Source organism: Lolium rigidum, chromosome 5, assembly GCF_022539505.1.
Source record: "Lolium rigidum isolate FL_2022 chromosome 5, APGP_CSIRO_Lrig_0.1, whole genome shotgun sequence".
NCBI classification, from domain to species: Eukaryota; Viridiplantae; Streptophyta; class Magnoliopsida; order Poales; family Poaceae; genus Lolium; species Lolium rigidum.
Window position 1 is genome coordinate 58120868 of NC_061512.1, and position 18152 is coordinate 58139019.

The window sequence follows — 18152 nt, forward strand, 5'->3', positions numbered from 1 at the left end:
ACGGTGCAGAGGCGTCGTCTTCATCGGGGGGAGGAGCGTGCTGCAGCGGCGGAGGTAGGGGGTCGGCGGTGCTCCTGGACTCCGGCGGGGGTCGGCTACGAGGCAGGAGGAGGTTGTCGTCGACGGCGAGTGCGCTGGTACCGGTGGCGAAGCTGGAGGTGGCCTGAATCGACGCCGGCGAGATGAGGTACTGGCGGGCTCCGGCGGCTAAATTGGGGAGCTCCTTGTGATGAATCGAGAAGGGGAAGTGGTCGAGGAGGGTGAGGGAAGAGTGGGGATGCTGCTGGTCTGCTTGGATGGCTGAGGGGATCTCGGTATTTATACAGGCCAGGGGTGCTGTGAGGCGCGGGCGAGGTCAACGGCGAGGTCGTCGGTCCAGGGCGACGAAGGAGCGAGGAAGGTGCGCAGGAGGTAGGCGATGTCACGGTGGTCCTTGGGGCATTAATGGCACGGTACGGCGAGGCGTACGACGGTCGGGCGATGGCGTGTACTGGCGCGGATGCGGCGGGATCCCGTCCTTGTCTCCGGCGGCGGCGGGCAAGGGCAGTGGTCGCGCGCGTGTCTGGCGCGTCCGCGGTGGCACGGTGATGCTCAAGGCGTCGAGAGGAGGTACAGGGCGAGCGGGTGCTGGCGAGGCGGCAGGTGGCCAGTGACGTCCGCGGCGGGTACTGCGGTGACGTCATCGGCATGTCCTGGCCGTCCTGGGCGCGCGATCTCCGGCGACTGTCGGCGTCCTCTCCGACCAGGGATTGCATAGGATGCAGTAGGGAGGCCGGTGAGGTGGAGGTACTGGACATGGTGGTCGTGGTTGGGGAAGAAGGGAGAAAAGAGAGGGGGAACATGGCCGGCATGGCCATGGCCATGATGGTTTTGGCCCCCCTCTTAGGGTTACTATGCATGGGCTAGGGTGAGAGAAGTCAAGGGAGCAATGTGGAGTGATTTGGGGCAGGTTAGGGTAGTGTAGATCACTATTTGACATAGTGTCAAATAGTGCCATAATTGGAATTTGCAAGTTTTCCCAATTTTTGAGTGAGTTCAAAAGGTGGCACAATTTGAATTGTGTGTGTTTGGTTAAGTCCTAAATTACCAGAGAAGATGAGGTGTGGTGGTGGAAATTCCAAATTCAAAGTATTGCAAAAATTGTTAAGTGTGAGATTGTTGAATATGTTAAACTGTTCCAACTTGGGATGAGCATAGCGTTTGATCTAAAAAGAATTTGGCATGTTGATCTTTACAAAAAGTGTTCACCTTGATGTTGTCTTGGATGAGGTGCAAAGAGTTGACAAAGTTTAGTTTGAAAATTTCGAAATGAAGGGCTCAAAGTGGTGATCAGACTATAATTGGCAGATTTGACCAATATCATATGTGAGCCAAATTTGAAGTTGAAAACCATTTGATTTGTGTTTCTTTGATTCCAAAAGTTGTAGTAAGTGTTTAGTAACAATGTTCAACTAATTGTGAAGACCAAAATAGTCTAGGGTCAAAATTTATAAAAATGGCATAGGGCCATATGTGAGGGTTTTGGGATTTTCTAGCTTTTATTCTTTTATTCTTCTTTGCTTCACTTTGACAAGAGTGAGGTTTATTTGGTGTTCTATTGAGTTGGGTGAAAGGTTCACACCATTTTGAGGCAATGAAAGGGCCTAGATCAAGATTGGATATTTTGGCTAAGTGCCACATATGCCTCCATGCATATGTTTGATTTTATTTTGTTTCTTACTTGACTTGGTTGGTAAGTACTTTGTTGAGTGTGTTGAGGTATTTCCAATCATCTACACAAGGTAAGAAAACAAAGTTTTAGTATTTACACAGAGTAGCCATGGGCTTGCATATGCCCCTTTTTCTTATTTAAGATCATCTCTTTTTATTTTGGTTTTTCAAAGATTTGTGACAAGAGAGATGAGGTCTAGGGTTTAGTGGGGTTCACAATGGTTCATCACTATTTAGAAAAAATAATAAGGGTAGGGTTCAAGATTTATCTATTAGGGCTATATGCCCACATATGTCTTTTCTTTTATTTTTGGTTTCTCAAAATAGATCCAAATGATTTTTGAGAAGGTTAGGGTTTAAGGTTTTTCTTATTTTATTTCTTTCTCTTTTATTTTATTTGATTGGTGATCTTCACTTGATCACCTTAGGGTTTTAGGGTTTATCACATAAGCATAAGAACACTCATCATGGCAAACACAAGTATTAGGTATGAGCACTATGCATAGCATCCAATGTAAGAAAAGTTTTTGTTGGTTCTCATTTTTGGAAAAAGGAAATTCATTTTCTCTTTGTTTTGAAATTTGGGATGTTACAAACCCTTCCCCCTTAAACAAATCTCGTCCCGAGATTTTACGAAAAGTTAGGTTCCTAAGAGAGATTGGGCGATATGATTTAACAGGAAAACATACTTGGCATGGCCTGAGGTGCTTCCTGTGCTTCAGCTGCATTCATGTGGTAGAGGCGGCCGTTGTGGTTGTTCTGGTTCCTTCGGGCTGCGAAGCGGCGCTGTTGCTGAGCAGGTGCAGCGGTATTGGTGGCAATCTTGGCAAGCTTCTTGGGGCACTCATTGGAGTAGTGACCCACAACTCCACATTCGTAGCAGTTGATGGTGGACTTGTCCTTGGGGTTGACGGGAACAGTGTTGCTTCCAGTCATTTGGGCAGTATTGGGGTTGTTGTTGTTGCCATTGGGGTGGGGGTTGTTGTTGGTGCGGTTGCCGTTGTTATTGTGGCTGTTGTTGTGATTGTTGTTGTTGTTGCCTCCGTGCTTCGGGGGTCCTCCGTGGTTGTTGGTGTAGTTTGGTCGGTAATTCTGAGCAGTGGGCTTGTTGTATCTGGGAGCAAATCCTCCAGATGAGTTGTTGCGGTACTTCTGGGTATTGCTGGACCCATGCTGGTTTATCATCCGGCGTTTGCGGTTCTCATTGGCTTGGTGCAGTTTCCCTTCCATCTGGATGGCTGAGTCCACCAGGGCTTCTAGGTCAGCAAAGGGAATGTTGACCAGCACTGTCTGCATCTCGTCATGCAGTCCGTTCAGAAATCTCTCTTTCCTCTTCTCATTGGTGTCGGTCTCATCGGGGGCGTACCTTGACAAGGTGAGGAACCTGTCGCGGTATTCTACCACCGACATTCTACCTTGTTTGAGTTCACGGAACTCGTCTCTCATTTTCTTGATCAGTCCTTGGGGCACGTGATACTTGCTAAACTTTAGCTTGAACTCTTCCCAGTTCATCATCTGTCCCGCATTCATTGCGCGGGCGCTTGTCCACCAGGCTCGTGCAGGTCCTGACAGGTAGTGGGTGGCGAACAGTATTTTTTCTGCGGCATCTACTCCCGCAACTTCTAGGTTGTTCTCCATGGTCTGGAGCCAGTCATCTGCGTCGAGGGGCTCTTCGGTCTTGCTGAAAATAGGTGGGTTGGTGTTTTGAAAGTTCTTCAGTTTTGACCCAGGGTGGTCGGGGTTTCTATGGCCGTTGTTGTTCTGAGCAATCTGTTGCAGTGCGGCAATGTTGGCGTGTCGTTCAGCTCTCTCGGCTTCGCGGTCTGCCATCATCATTTCTAGCATCTGCATCATGGCGTCTTGGGTGGTGCTGCGGGTTGGTGGGGCCATCTGAATATTGAGGTAGATGATAAGATAAGAGGGAAATTCCTAGGGTTTGTTTGAGTTAAAGTTCAAAAGTTCAAAACTTGAAAACTGGAGTAGTGCTGAGGGGATAAAAACCAGCAACACTTTTTCATCCATACCAAACATCACACATTACAAATCTAACACACCGTTGGTTTGAAGAACCATTCATTCGCTCTACGATACAAGGGGATCCTGATACAACTCACACCTACTTAAGTGTTGGAGTGATACTACTCTTCTGGGTGGATTCTTCTTCTTCACGGGTAATGTGCTTGGCGAGAGGCGAGGGAGTTGTCCAGATCCCTGCGGGTTTTGTACCGCCTGAAGTCCTGGTGTGCTACATAGTGGTTCATCTCCGTGTGTGGTGGCATGATCATCGGTCTTCCCATGGAGTCATGTCTTGGGTAGTAGATGAAGCGAGTGTTTCGGATCTTGTTCTCATTTTGTCCACACAGACGGACAATGGCTTCTTGCATAGCTCTGACTAGTCCTTCCTTCCAGGTGCTTCCCGTTACAGAAAACCATATGGTTTCCCATACCGGGGCTCCATGCTTTCTTCGTAGATCTGTAGAAACTTCCCACCGAGGTGGTTCTCCTAACTGATTTTTGAGGGGTATTCCGAAGAACTCGGGATACGGGTGTCCTAGATATTCCACTAGTTGCTTCAAATCCTTTTCGAACTTTAGGTCGCCTCCGTGACCAAGCTGATGGAACTCCCATTGGTACTCCATCTGCGAGCAATTAGGATAAGTAAGTTAGTGAAGGGATCAAGTGTGCAAAATTTTATGTAGAATTTCAAAGAAAAGTAGAGCATAAATTCCTTCTTTTGAAAAAGTTATCAAGGATAAGAGTGAGAATAAATTTTCATAAATATTCACTTTATTGGTTTTGAAACTAAGTTTTTCAGACGTCTATTCTAACTAGGGTCTCCTAAGGTCAAACAATGGTTCTGATACCAACTTGTCAACACCCGGATTTTTAAGTCCAGATGCCTGTTATGCCATACATCGCAATCCCGGGAATATTGTTGTTGCGAGACATAACAGTTGAGTATCATAAGTCATCATTCATTACATACCATAGTCGTCTTACAAATGGATCACATGATCCAATATTACAATAATAGTTGAACTATTGTTTCAACACCCATCACAGATACATAGCGGAAGCGTACATCGAAGGGGACTCTATAGTCCACAGGCCAACGCTTGACGTCAGGAGTAGTCCTAGTTGTCGTAGACGTCCTGCTGTCCATCCTCTTCATACTGCTGTTCCTCTTCATAGTCTGGCCATTTGAATAGCCAGGGACAAAGCCGTGAGTACTTTAAAGTACTCGCAAACTAATACTAATGTAAGTACTAACAATTCTAGTAAGGGGGATGCTAAGCTCTAGTTTCATTTGCATAAAGCCAATTTTAGTTCACAAGTATTTGAAATAAAGACTCTTCATGTGCTAACTAACTCAAGTGGGAACATTAGTGTCATTCCCACAACTCAGTTGTGTTCAAGTCAAAATCACCATTTCAAGTTCAAATCACAAGTCACCCTTCACATGTCACATTTTTTAAAATGGTCTGATGACGGAACAGTATGGCCTTTCCAACCGTCCATAACCGTGGACGCGGCTATTCGAATAGTTCTACACTCTGCAGAGGTCGTACACTTGTGCCACAACATTTGCAATAATCCGTCAGGGTTAACTGGCCCTGATTTACCACACTCCGTGTGCGGACTACCAACCATAACCTTTCACTTACATACCCTAGTATAGGCACCTCTCCCCATGAGCTTGGCCTCCCAGTGAAGACAAACTGTCAGCCTGGGAACTGCACAGGGCTTGGGCCGGACATTCACCTCATATTCACGTCATATCACATCATTCCATACTTCTTTGGAGGCAGCCCTTGGCATAACCCCGATGACGCTTGTTTAGAGGGAACCCATACTAAGATACATAAACTTCCAGTTAAGCCCTTACCCATAATCAGGTATTGTGGGGGTACTTGCAAAATTGGAATGGTATCGCATCCGAACCCAACCATCAGTTTTTTTGTAAAGTTCACCATGTCATTCACCAGTCATATTCACCTTCAAAATCTTTCAATAGAATGACTCATCATTCCAAGGTTTTCAAAGTCATTTCATTTCACAAGTTCCCATCTAGAGTAGTCAATTTTATTTGTTAGCACTAGCAACTAGTCATGAGGGGTGCTAACTAGCTCATAGCTTTTTAGGCTAAGTTTGATGCTCTTGTTCTACTCTATATCTAGACCAAGTGAATCATGAATCAAAAGTAAACTTTTATAAACCAAAATCAAAAGATAATTTGTAAGGCAAAAACTTGGGATGGGATCATTAAGCATAAAGTAAAGGTAATGGTGCCTTGCTCTTGTAGAGCTTTGCACTAGGTCAACTTGCAAGAATATTAGCTTGCCTTGGTGGTTGAGATGATCAAAGTGGTCTTCTTCTAATTGAAAGTAGACTTCCTCCTCCTCTTGATACTCCTCGGTACTAACGTCTAAAATACGAAATACGGGGTACAATCACCAAGCAATTCATTGGCTATTCTAAAAATCACATGTATTCACACAAACTATTCTATTCACACAATTAATACAATTTGGTGCATTGGTGGTCTTGCTTGAGGAAAAATAATTTCCTCTCATTTCATATGTAAATGATAGTTTCCATATAGTTCTTGAGGAATAATTTCCTCTCATTGAATCTTCTTTAAGATTTAATTTCTCAAACAATCACTCATGAATTCAGGTTGTCCTAAGTCAACCATTCATCATCATCATTTGAGAAAATGATTTAAATGAGGCAGAGATACCTCATACTATTTAACACTTCTACAAATGATTTGAAATCTCCAAGTATTTCATATGAGAGCATTTGACCAGGGGTCCAAACTTCATATGAAAGTACTTGGGACAAGATTTAAATGAAGTGAAACACCTCATATAATTTACACAAATTAAACTAGCATCACACATTACTATTAAGTGGGTAGATGTGTTGTTTTCTTATTTAAGAAAAATAATTTCCTCTCATAACCATTAAGGTGTTACTTTTAATTACCTAGATAAATAATTTCCTCTCATTATCTTATTAAGATTTAATTTCTCTTATGAATAATATATGACCTAGGTTGACCAAAGTCAACCTCTTCATACTTATCATTTAAGAAAATGATTTAAATGGGGTGAAGCACCTCATACAATTTAATCCTAATATGGTAAAGATTTAATATCATCAAACAATTCATATGAGGCCTAAATGACTAAAGTCTCTACCTCATTTTTGAATGTTTGTGACAAGATTTAAATGAGAGAAAAACTCCCATGTGCTTTATTAATATTTTTGGACAATATCTTTGACTAGAAATAGCCATATAGTTCTTTAATTAAGCTAGGCCATGATCATTCAAAGTAAGCATGGCATATTGTTGCAAAAACAATTAGTACAAGTGAAATGTGATTTATAGGAGTTGGAATTAACTTAAAAGCATTTTTGGTTGATTTTTAATAATTATTCTAATGCAGAAAAGTCCCTGCCTTGTTTATTTTCCTACTTTAATTCTATAATATATCTAGGGTTCAATCCAGTGGCATTGTGTAGATAAAATCCTAAGCTTTCCAAATATATACAATTTGTAACATTTGGCCAATTCAAACAAATTCTATGAATTTTCAAAGTTGGAGCCAGTATTGAATTTTAATTGAATTAATTAAACCGAATTTGAATTTAACGGGCTGGCGGGAAAAAAAGTTGGGCCGAATTGAATTAAAACGGCCCACGTCCAGCCCACCACGCGTCCACGCACACGTGGGCTGTCTGACAGTGGGATCCCCCAGTCAGCGAGTCATAACACCCGAAGAGGTACCGTTTGATGGTGGCCGTGCGATTAGATGCGGATCCGACGGTGCAGAGGCGTCGTCTTCGTCGGGGGGAGGAGCGTGCTGCAGCGGCGGAGGTAGGGGTCGGCGGTGCTCCTGGACTCCGGCGGGGGTCGGCGACAAGGAAGGAGGAGGTTGTCGTCGACGGCGAGTGCGCTGGTACCGGTGGAGAAGCTGGAGGTGGCCTGAATCGACGCCGGCGAGATGAGGTACTGGCGGGCTCCGGCGGCTAAATTGGGGAGCTCCTGGTGATGAATCGAGAAGGGGAAGTGGTCGAGGAGGGCGAGGGAAGAGTGGGGATGCTGCTGGTGTGCTTGGATGGCTGAGGGGATCTCGGTATTTATACAGGCCAGGGGTGCTGCGAGGCGCGGGCGAGGTCAACGGCGAGGTCGTCGGTCCAGGGCGACGAAGGAGCGAGGAAGGTGCGCAGGAGGTAGGCGACGTCACGGCGGTCCTTGGGGCATTAATGGCACGGTACGGCAAGGCGTACGACGGTCGGGCGATGGCGTGTACTGGCGCGGATGCGGCGGGATCCCGTCCTTGTCTCCGGCGGCGGCGGCGGCGGGCAAGGGCAGTGGTCGCGCGCGTGTCTGGCGCGTCCGCGGTGGCACGGTGATGCTCAAGGCGTCGAGAGGAGGTACAGGGCGAGCGGGTGCTGGCGAGGCGGCAGGTGGCCAGTGACGTCCGCGGCGGGTACTGCGGCGACGTCATCGGCATGTCCTGGCCGTCCTGGGCGCGCGATCTCCGGCGACTGTCGGCGTCCTCTCCGACCAGGGATTGCATAGGCTGCAGTAGGGAGGTGAGGTGGAGGTACTGGACATGGTGGTCGTGGTTGGGGAAGAAGGGAGAAAAGAGAGGGGGAACATGGCCGGCATGGCCATGGCCATGATGGTTTTGGCCCCCCTCTTAGGGTTACTATGCATGGGCTAGGGAGAGAGAAGTCAAGGGAGCAATGTGGAGGGATTTGGGGCAGGTTAGGGTAGTGTAGATCACTATTTGACATAGTGTCAAATAGTGCCATAATTGGAATTTGCAAGTTTGCCCAATTTTTGAGTGAGTTCAAAAGTGTGTGTTTGGTTAAGTCCTAAATGACCAGAGAAGATGAGGTGTGGTGGTGGAAATTCCAAATTAAAAGTATTGCAAAAATTGTTAAGTGTGAGATTGTTGAATATGTTAAACTGTTCCAACTTGGGATGAGCATAGCATTTGATCTAAAAAGAATTTGGCATGTTGATCTTTACAAAAAGTGTTCACCTTGATGTTGTCTTGGATGAGGTTCAAAGAGTTGACAAAGTTTAGTTTGAAAATTTCGAAATGCAAGGGCTCAAAGTGGTGATCAGACTATAATTGGCAGATTTGACCAATATCATATGTGAGCCAAATTTGAAGTTGAAAACCATTTGATTTGTGTTTCTTTGATTCCAAAAGTTGTAGTAAGTGTTTAGTAACAATGTTCAACTAATTGTGAAGACCAAAATGGTCTAGGGTCAAAATTTATAAAAATGGCATAGGGCCATATGTGAGGGTTTTGGGATTTTCTAGCTTTTATTCTTTTATTCTTCTTTGCTTCACTTTGACAAGAGTGAGGTTTATTTGGTGTTATATTGAGTTGGGTGAAAGGTTCACACCATTTTGAGGCAATGGAAGGGCCTAGATCAAGATTGGATATTTTGGCTAAGTGCCACATATGCCTCCATGCATATGTTTGATTTTATTTTGTTTCTTACTTGAATTGGTTGGTAAGTACTTTGTTGAGTGTGTTGAGGTATTTCCAATCATCTACACAAGGTAAGCAAACAAAGTTTTAGTATTTACACAGAGTAGCCATGGGCTTGCATATGCCCCTTTTTCTTATTTAAGATCATCTCTTTTTATTTTGGTTTTTCAAAGATTTGTGACAAGAGAGATGAGGTCTAGGGTTTAGTGGGGTTCACAATGGTTCATCACTATTTAGCAAAAATAATAAGGGTAGGGTTCAAGATTTATCTATTAGGGCTATATGCCCACATATGTCTTTTCTTTTATTTTTGGTTTCTCAAAATAGATCCAAATGATTTTTGAGAAGGTTAGGGTTTAAGGTTTTTCTTATTTTATTTCTTTCTCTTTTATTTTATTTGATTGGTGATCTTCACTTGATCACCTTAGGGTTTTAGGGTTTATCACATAAGCATAAGAACACTCATCATGGCAAACACAAGTATTAGGTATGAGCACTATGCATAGCATCCAATGTAAGAAAAGTTTTTGTTGGTTCTCATTTTTGGAAAAAGGAAATTCATTTTCTCTTTGTTTTGAAATTTGGGGTGTTACAGGTAGGTTCACCACCGAGATACGCGCCGGTGGCTTCCGCCTCACCCTCGGCACGTACAACACGCCGGAGCTGGCGGCGCGCGCTTACGACGCGGCGGCGTGGCGCTTTCGGCGGCCAGGGCGCGACATGAACTTCCCGGATGTTGAATCGCTAGAGGAGGCGGAGTTCCTCGCGCCACCGCCGTGCCTCGTCGACGATGAGGACCGTCGCCGGCACCGCCAGTTGCAGCGCAGGATCGCCATCGCCGAGTGTGACGAGCAGTTGATGCGCCAGTGGAGGGCGCAGTTCCCCAACGATGTCGACAACACCGACGCGTTCTTTGCTAACCTTAGGGCACAACGCAGGTCCAACAGGCGCCACCGTCGGGCCATCGCCGCCTTCGAGCTCGAGAACCCGAATACAACTTGGACCGAAAACGACCATCGGTGGGATGACATTTGGACGGAGACAACCTCCGACGACGAGTAGAGACTAGACTAGTAATTTATCTATTTTATTGTAATTTCAATAAAGTCGTTGTCGGTTCTATTAGTTTAAATTTAGTTTATAAAGTCGTTGTCGGTTGTTTTTGTTCAATAAAGTGGTTGACACGAAATTTATTACGATTGAACTAAAATTAAAGTACGAGCTCAACCGAAAATTAAGATACATGGCCAGATTCAAATGAGGAGGCTCTGTCTTTCCGGCGCCGGCCCCCTCTTCCCGCCTCTGTCTTTCCGTCGGCCCCTCTTCCCGCCTCTGTCTTTCAGCCGGCCCCCTCTTCCCGCCTCTGTCTTTCCGCCGACCCCCTCTTCCCGCCTCTTTCTTCCCGCCACTTTCTTCCCGCCTCCTGTCTTCCCGCCCCCATTTTTCCCGCCACTTTCTTCCCGCCTCCTGTCTTCCCGCCTCTTTCTTCCTGCCACTTTCTTCCCGCCTCCTGTCTTCCCGCTCCCATTTTTCCCGCCACTTTCTTCCCGCCTCCTGTCTTCCCGCCTCTTTCTTCCCGCCACTTTCTTCCCGCCTCCTGTCTTCCCGCTCCCATTTTCCCGCCATTTCTCACTACATATATGTAGCCCGGCTTGGCCAGCATTATCACATCTCTACAATCACTCATCACTCTCTCATGGCTTCCACCGCACCCACTCTAACCTACCAGCAGGTGGAGGAGCTTTGCGCCTCGAACTACCCTTGCCCACCGGGCTACCGCGTCCCCGCCGGCTGGAGCCTAAGCGCCGGCAGCGTGCCGGTCCCTCCCCTCCCTCAGGGTACTGCGCGCCGGGCGGCCATCACGAACCACTACTACCTCGACCTCACGCCGGAGCAGCGGATGAATCCCTGCTGGAATCCCAATAACCAGCATACTTGGGACGCCTTCTTCATCAATCGGCGTGAGAGGGCGCTCGCCAGGTATGAGGAGGACGGTCTGCCTCCTGGGAACTTCCACGAGGCCGGCCGTCGGCTATGGTGGTACGGCCGGACTCTGCAGAGCGTCATGGACTACATCACGGCCGGCGATATCCCCCGCCTGCGCTGGCCTCAGTTCGAGCCACGAGCGCCGGCCGACGACAGCGACGACAGCAGCGACGACGACGGTGGCAACTTAGAAGGCGACGACTACCAGTACAACGGCGGCGACTATGAAGACTACGAGTATGCATATTATACGCCTAGGCAGGAGTATGACTAAATCACTCCAAATTTCATGTATCATCGGTGCTATCTCGAATCAATCGAAAATGGACACCGTAACACATCACGGATAATATAATTCACATGATCCATTCAACAAAGTTTGGTACAATAAATTATTACACATCATTTCTTCCCTTGTGTCCCCGCTTGCTTACGATTGGGCCGTATCCATGGAGCATCCTCATCATTTAACTTAATGCTTGGGTCGGTGTTCACTTTGAAGGGCGGAATTTCACCAAACATATTATAATCTTCCGACATGTCTGTCTTGTCCTCCACTCCCACGATGTTTCTTTTCCCTGAAAGAACAATGTGGCGCTTTGGATCATCGCATGATGTACTGATCGTTTTCTTATCTTTCCGTTTTCTCGGTTTGCTACTCATGTCCTTGACATAGAAAACCTGAGCGACATCTTTCGCTAGGACGAATGGTTCGTCAAGGTAACCAAGATTGTTGAAATCCACCATTGTCATTCCGTATTGCTGGTCCACCTTTACCCCAGCTCCTGTTAGCTTGAACCATTTGCACCGGAACAAAGGGACCTTAAAGGAGGGTCCATAGTCAAGTTCCCATATCTCCTCTATGTAACCATAATATGTGACCTTTTGCCCATTCTCGGTTGCTGCATCAAAGCGGACACCACTGTTTTGGTTGGTGCTCTTTTTGAAGGAGATATGCCCTAGAGGCAATAATAAAAGTGGTTATTATTTATATCTCTATGTTTATGATAAATGTTTATATGTCATGCTATAATTGTATTAACCGAAACATTAGTACATGTGTGATATGTAGACAACAAGAAGTCCCTAGTATGCCTCTTAAACTAGCTTGTTGATTAATGGATGATTAGTTTCATAATCATGAACATTGGATGTTATTAATAACAAGGTTATATCATTATATGAATGATGTAATGGACACACCCAATTAAGCGTAGCATAAGATCTCGTCATTAAGTTATTTGCTATAAGCTTTCGATACATAGTTACCTAGTCCTTATGACCATGAGATCATGTAAATCACTTATACCGGAAAGGTACTTTGATTACATCAAACACCACTGCGTAAATGGGTGGCTATAAAGGTGGGATTAAGTATCCGGAAAGTATGAGTTGAGGCATATGGATCAACGAGTGAGATTTGTCCATCCCGATGACGGATAGATATACTCCGGGGCCTCTCGGTGGAATGTCGTCTAATGTCTTGCAAGCATATGAATGAGTTCATAAGAGACCACATACCACGGTACGAGTAAAGAGTACTTGTCAGGAAACGAGGTTGAACAAGGTATGGAGTGATACCGAAGATCAAACCTCGGACAAGTAAAATATCACGTGACAAAAGGAATTGGTATCGTATGTGAATGGTTCATTCGATCACTAAAGTCATCGTTGAATATGTGGGAGCCATTATGGATCTCCAGATCCCGCTATTGGTTATTGGTCGGAGTGAGTACTCAACCATGTCCACATAGTTCACGAACCGTAGGGTGACACACTTAAAGTTGGATGTTGAAATGGTAGTTCTTGAATATGGAATGGAGTTGGAATATTTGTTCGAAGTCCCGGATGAGATCCCGGACATCACGAGGAGTTCCGGAATGGTCCGGAGAATAAAATTCATATATAGGATGTCATTTTATGTGAATTAAAATGTCGCGGAAGGTTCTATGGAAGGTTCTAGAAGGTTCTAGAAAAGTCCGGAAGAAACCACCAAGGAAGGTGGAGTCCACATGGGACTCCACCTCCATGGCCGGCCAACCCTAGTGGGGGAGGAGTCCCAAGTGGACTCCCCTTAGGGGGCCGGCCACCCCCCACATGGGAGGTGGAACTCCCACCTTGGTGGGAGTCCTAGCTTGGCTAGGTTTCCCCCCTCCTATGGAAGGTTTTTGGTTCGGGTCTTATTCGAAGACTTGGACACCACCTCTTGGGGTTCCACCTATATAATGAGGGGCCAAGGGGAGGGGGCCGGCCACCCCAAGACCACAAGCTGGCCGCCCCCCTTGAAGTGGCCGGCCACCCCCTCCCAAACCCTAGCCGCCCCCTCTCCTCCATATCTTCCGCATAGCTTTAGCGAAGCTCCGCCGGAGTTCTCCACCACCACCGACACCACGCCGTCGTGTCTGTCGGATTCAAGAGGAGCTACTACTTCCGCTGCCCGCTGGAACGGGAGGTGGACGTCGTCTTCATCAACAACCGAACGTGTGACCGAGTACGGAGGTGCTGCCCGTTCGTGGCGCCGGAACAGATCGTGATCAAGATCTTCTACGCGCTTTTGCAAGCGGCAAGTGAACGTCTACCGCAGCAACAAGAGCCTCATCTTGTAGGCTTTGGAATCTCTTCAAGGGTGAGACTCGATACCCCCTCGTTACTACCGTCTTCTAGATTGCATCTTGGCTTGGATTGCGTGTTCGCGGTAGGAAATTTTTGTTTTCTATGCAACGTTATCCTACGAGTGGTATCGAGCCGTGTCTATGCATAGATGGTTGTACGAGTAGAACACAATGGTTTGTGGGCGTTGATGCTCTTGTTATCTTTAGTTGAGTACTTTGCATCTTTATGGCATAGTGGGATGAAGCGGCTCGGACTAACTTTACATGACCGCGTTCATGAGACTTGTTCCTCGTTCGACATGCAACTTGTATTGCATAAGAGGCTTTGCGGGTGTCTGTCTCTCCTACTATAGTAAAGATTCAATTTACTCTTCTATTGACAACATTAGTATCAACGTTGTGGTTCATGTTCGTAGGTAGATTAGATCTATATCGAAAACCCTAAACCACGTAAAATATGCAAACCAAATTAGAGAGCGTCTAACTTGTTTTTGCAGGGTTTGGTGATGTGATATGGCCATAATATAATGATGAATATGTATGAGATGATCATTATTGTATTGTGGCAACCGGCAGGAGCCTTATGGTTGTCTTTATATTTCATGTTGAGTAGTATTTCAAAGTAGTTGTAATAGTTGCTACATGGAGGACAATCATGAAGACGGCGCCATTGACCTTGACGCTACGCCGATGATGATGGAGATCATGCCCGAAGATGATGGAGATCATGTCCGTGCTTTGGAGATGAAGATCAAAGGCGCAAGACAAAAAAGGGCCATATCATATCACATATGAACTGCATGTGATGTTAATCCTTTTATGCATCTTATTTTGCTTAGATCGCGACGGTAGCATTATAAGATGATCCCTCACTAAAATCTCAAGATAATAAAGTGTTCATCCTTAGTAGCACCGTTATCAAGTCTTGTCGTTTCGAAGCATCTCGTGATGATCGGGTGTGATAGATTCAATAAGTACATACAACGGGTGCAAGACAGTTTTGCACATGCGGATACTAAGGTGGCCTTGACGAGCCTAGCATGTACTGACATGGTCTCGGAACACATGATACCGAAAGGTAGAGCATGAATCATATGATTGATATGATGAACACTTTGAGTGTTCGCCATTGAAATCACACCTTTTCTCGTGATGATCGGGTTTAGGTGCGGTGGATTTGGTTCGTGTGATCACTAAGACAATGCGAGGGATATTGTTTTGAGTGGGAGTTCACCTAGATTTTTAATTATGTAGAATTAAAATTTGAACTCAATTTGTCATAAACTTAGTCTAAACTATTGCAAATATATGTTGTAGAGATGGCGTCCCCAATCAATTTTAACCAGTTCCTAGAGAAAGAAAAGCTTAAGAGCAACGGTAGCAACTTCACCGATTTGTTCCGTCATGTGAGGATCTTCCTCTCTGGCGGAAATCTGCAATATGTGCTTGATGCACCGCTAGGTGACCTTCCTTAGAAACTGAAACCGATGAAGTAAAAGCTGTTTACGCGACTCGGAAAACTCGGTACTCTCAAGTTCAGTGTGCCATCTTATGCAGTCTGGAATCCGATCTTCAAAAACGTTTTGAGCACCATGATCCTCATGAGTTGATGAAAGAGTTGAAGACTATTTTTGAAACTCATGCGGCCGTGGAATGCTATGAAGCATCGAAACAATTTTTCAGTTGCATGATGGAAGAAGGTAGCTCCGTTAGTGAGCACATGCTCGCCATGACCGGGCATGCGAAGAAACTCAGTGACTTGGGAATAGTGATTCCTAACAGACTGGGGATTAATCGTGTCCTTCAATCACTGCCACCAAGTTACAAGAACTTTGTGATGAACTACAATATGCGAGAACATGAACAAGGAGTTACCTGAACTCTTTGGCATGCTAAAAGCTGCTGAGATTGAGATCAAGAAAGAGCACCAAGTGTTGATGGTCAACAAGACCACCAGTTTCAAGAAACAAGGCAAGTCTAAAGGAAAATTCAAGAAGGGTGGCAAGAAAGCTGCCACGCCTCCTGTGAAACCTAAGAACGGCCCTAAGCCCGATGCTTGAGTGCTATTATCGCAAGGAGAAGGGACACTGGAAGCGTAATTGCTCCAAGTATCCGGCTGATCCGAAGAGCGGCCTTGTCAAGAAGAAGAAAGAAGGTATATCTGATATACATGTTATAGATGTTCATTTCATCGGTTCTCGTTCTAGTACACGGGTATTTGATAATCGGTTCGGTTGCTCATATTTGTAACTCGAAACAGGAACTAAAGAATAAACGACAAGCTGCTGAAAGATGAAGTGACGATGCGCGTTGGAAACGGATCCAAGGTCAATGTGATCGCAGTCGGCACACTTCCTCTACATCTACCTTCGGGATTAGTTTTAAGCCTAAATAATTGTTATTATGTACCTGCGTTGAGCATGAACATTATATCCGGATCTTGTTTAATGCAAGACGGTTATTCATTCAAATCTGAGAATAATGGTTGTTCTATTTTTATGAATAATATCTTTTATGGTCGAGCACCACAAAAGAATGGCTTATTTCGTTAGATCTCGATAGTAGTGATACGCATATACATAACATAGATGTTAAGCGAATTAAATTGAATGATAATTCTACTTATATGTGGCACTGTCGTCTTGGTCATATTGGAGTGAAACGCATGAAGAAACTCCATACTGATGGATTACTTGAATCACTTGACTTTGAGTCACTTGATAGATGCGAAGCATGTCTAACGGGAAAAATGACAAAGACTCCATTTTCTGGTATGATGGAGCAAGCTACTGACTTATTGGAAATCATACATACCGATGTGTGCGGACCAATGAGTGTAGCATCGCGCGGTGGTTATCGTTATGTTCTAACCTTCACAGATGATCTGAGTAGATATGGGTATATCTATTTCATGAAACATAAATCCGAAACTTTCGAGAAGTTTAAGGAATTCCAAAGTGAAGTAGAAAATCAACGTAACAAGAAGATCAAATTTCTACGATCTGATCGTGGAGGTGAATATCTGAGTTATGAGTTTGGCATGCATTTAAAGAAATGCGGAATACTTTCACAATTGACACCGCGGGAACACCACAACGAAACGGTGTGTCCGAACGTGGTAATCGAACTCTCTTAGATATGGTTCGTTCTATGATGTCTCTTACTGATTTGCCGTTATCATTTTGGAGTTATGCATTAGAGACAGCTGCATTCACTATAAATAGAGCACCATCAAAATCCGTAGAAACGACACCGTATGAATTATGGTTTAATAAGAAACCTAAGCTGTCGTTCCTGAAAGTTTGGGGTTGCGAAGCCTATGTAAAGAAGTTACAACCGGACAAGCTAGAACCCAAAGCGGAGAAATGCGTCTTCATAGGATACCCTAAGGAAACTATAGGGTATACTTTCTATCACAAATTCGAAGGCAAAATATTTGTTGCTAAGAACGGAACCTTTCTTGAGAAAGAATTTCTCACTAAAGAAGTGACTTGGAAGAAAAGTAGAACTCGATGAGATTGATGAATCTATACTCGTTGATCGAGTAGCGCGATGCTCGGAAGTTGTACCTGTACCGCCTACACCGGCAACGAGAGGAAGCTAATGATAATGATCATGAAACTTCGAACGAGGAAACTATCGAACCTCGCAGATCGACAAGGGAACGTGCCACTCCCGATTGGTTTGATCCTTGTCTAAATGTCATGATTGTGGATAACAATGATGAGGACCCTGCGACGTATGAAGAAGCGATGATGAGCCCAGATTCCAACAAATGGCAAGAAGCCATGAAATCCGAAATGGGATCCATGTATGTTAACAAAGTATGGACTTTGGTAGACTTACCTGATAGCCGAAAGGCTGTCGAGAATAAATGGATCTTCAAGAGAAAAACAGATGCCGATGGTAATATTACTCGTCTATAAAGCTCGACTTGTCGCAAAGGGTTTCCGACAAATTCAAGGAGTTGACTACGATGAGACTTTCTCACCCGTAGCGAAGCTAAAATCTGTGAGGATTTTGTTAGCAATAGCTGCATTTTTCGATTATGAGATTTGGCGGATGGATGTCAAAACGGCGTTCCTTAATGGAGACATTGAGGAAGAGTTGTATATGGTACAACCCAAAGGTTTTGTCGATCCTAAAAATGCCGACAAAGTATGCAAACTTCAGCGTTCAATCTATGGACTGAAGCAAGCATCGAGAAGTTGGAACCGACGCTTTGATAAGGTAATCAAAGACTTCGGGTTTATACAGTGTCATGGAGAGGCTCGTATTTACAAGAAAGTGAGTGGGAGCTCAGTAGCATTCCTGATATTA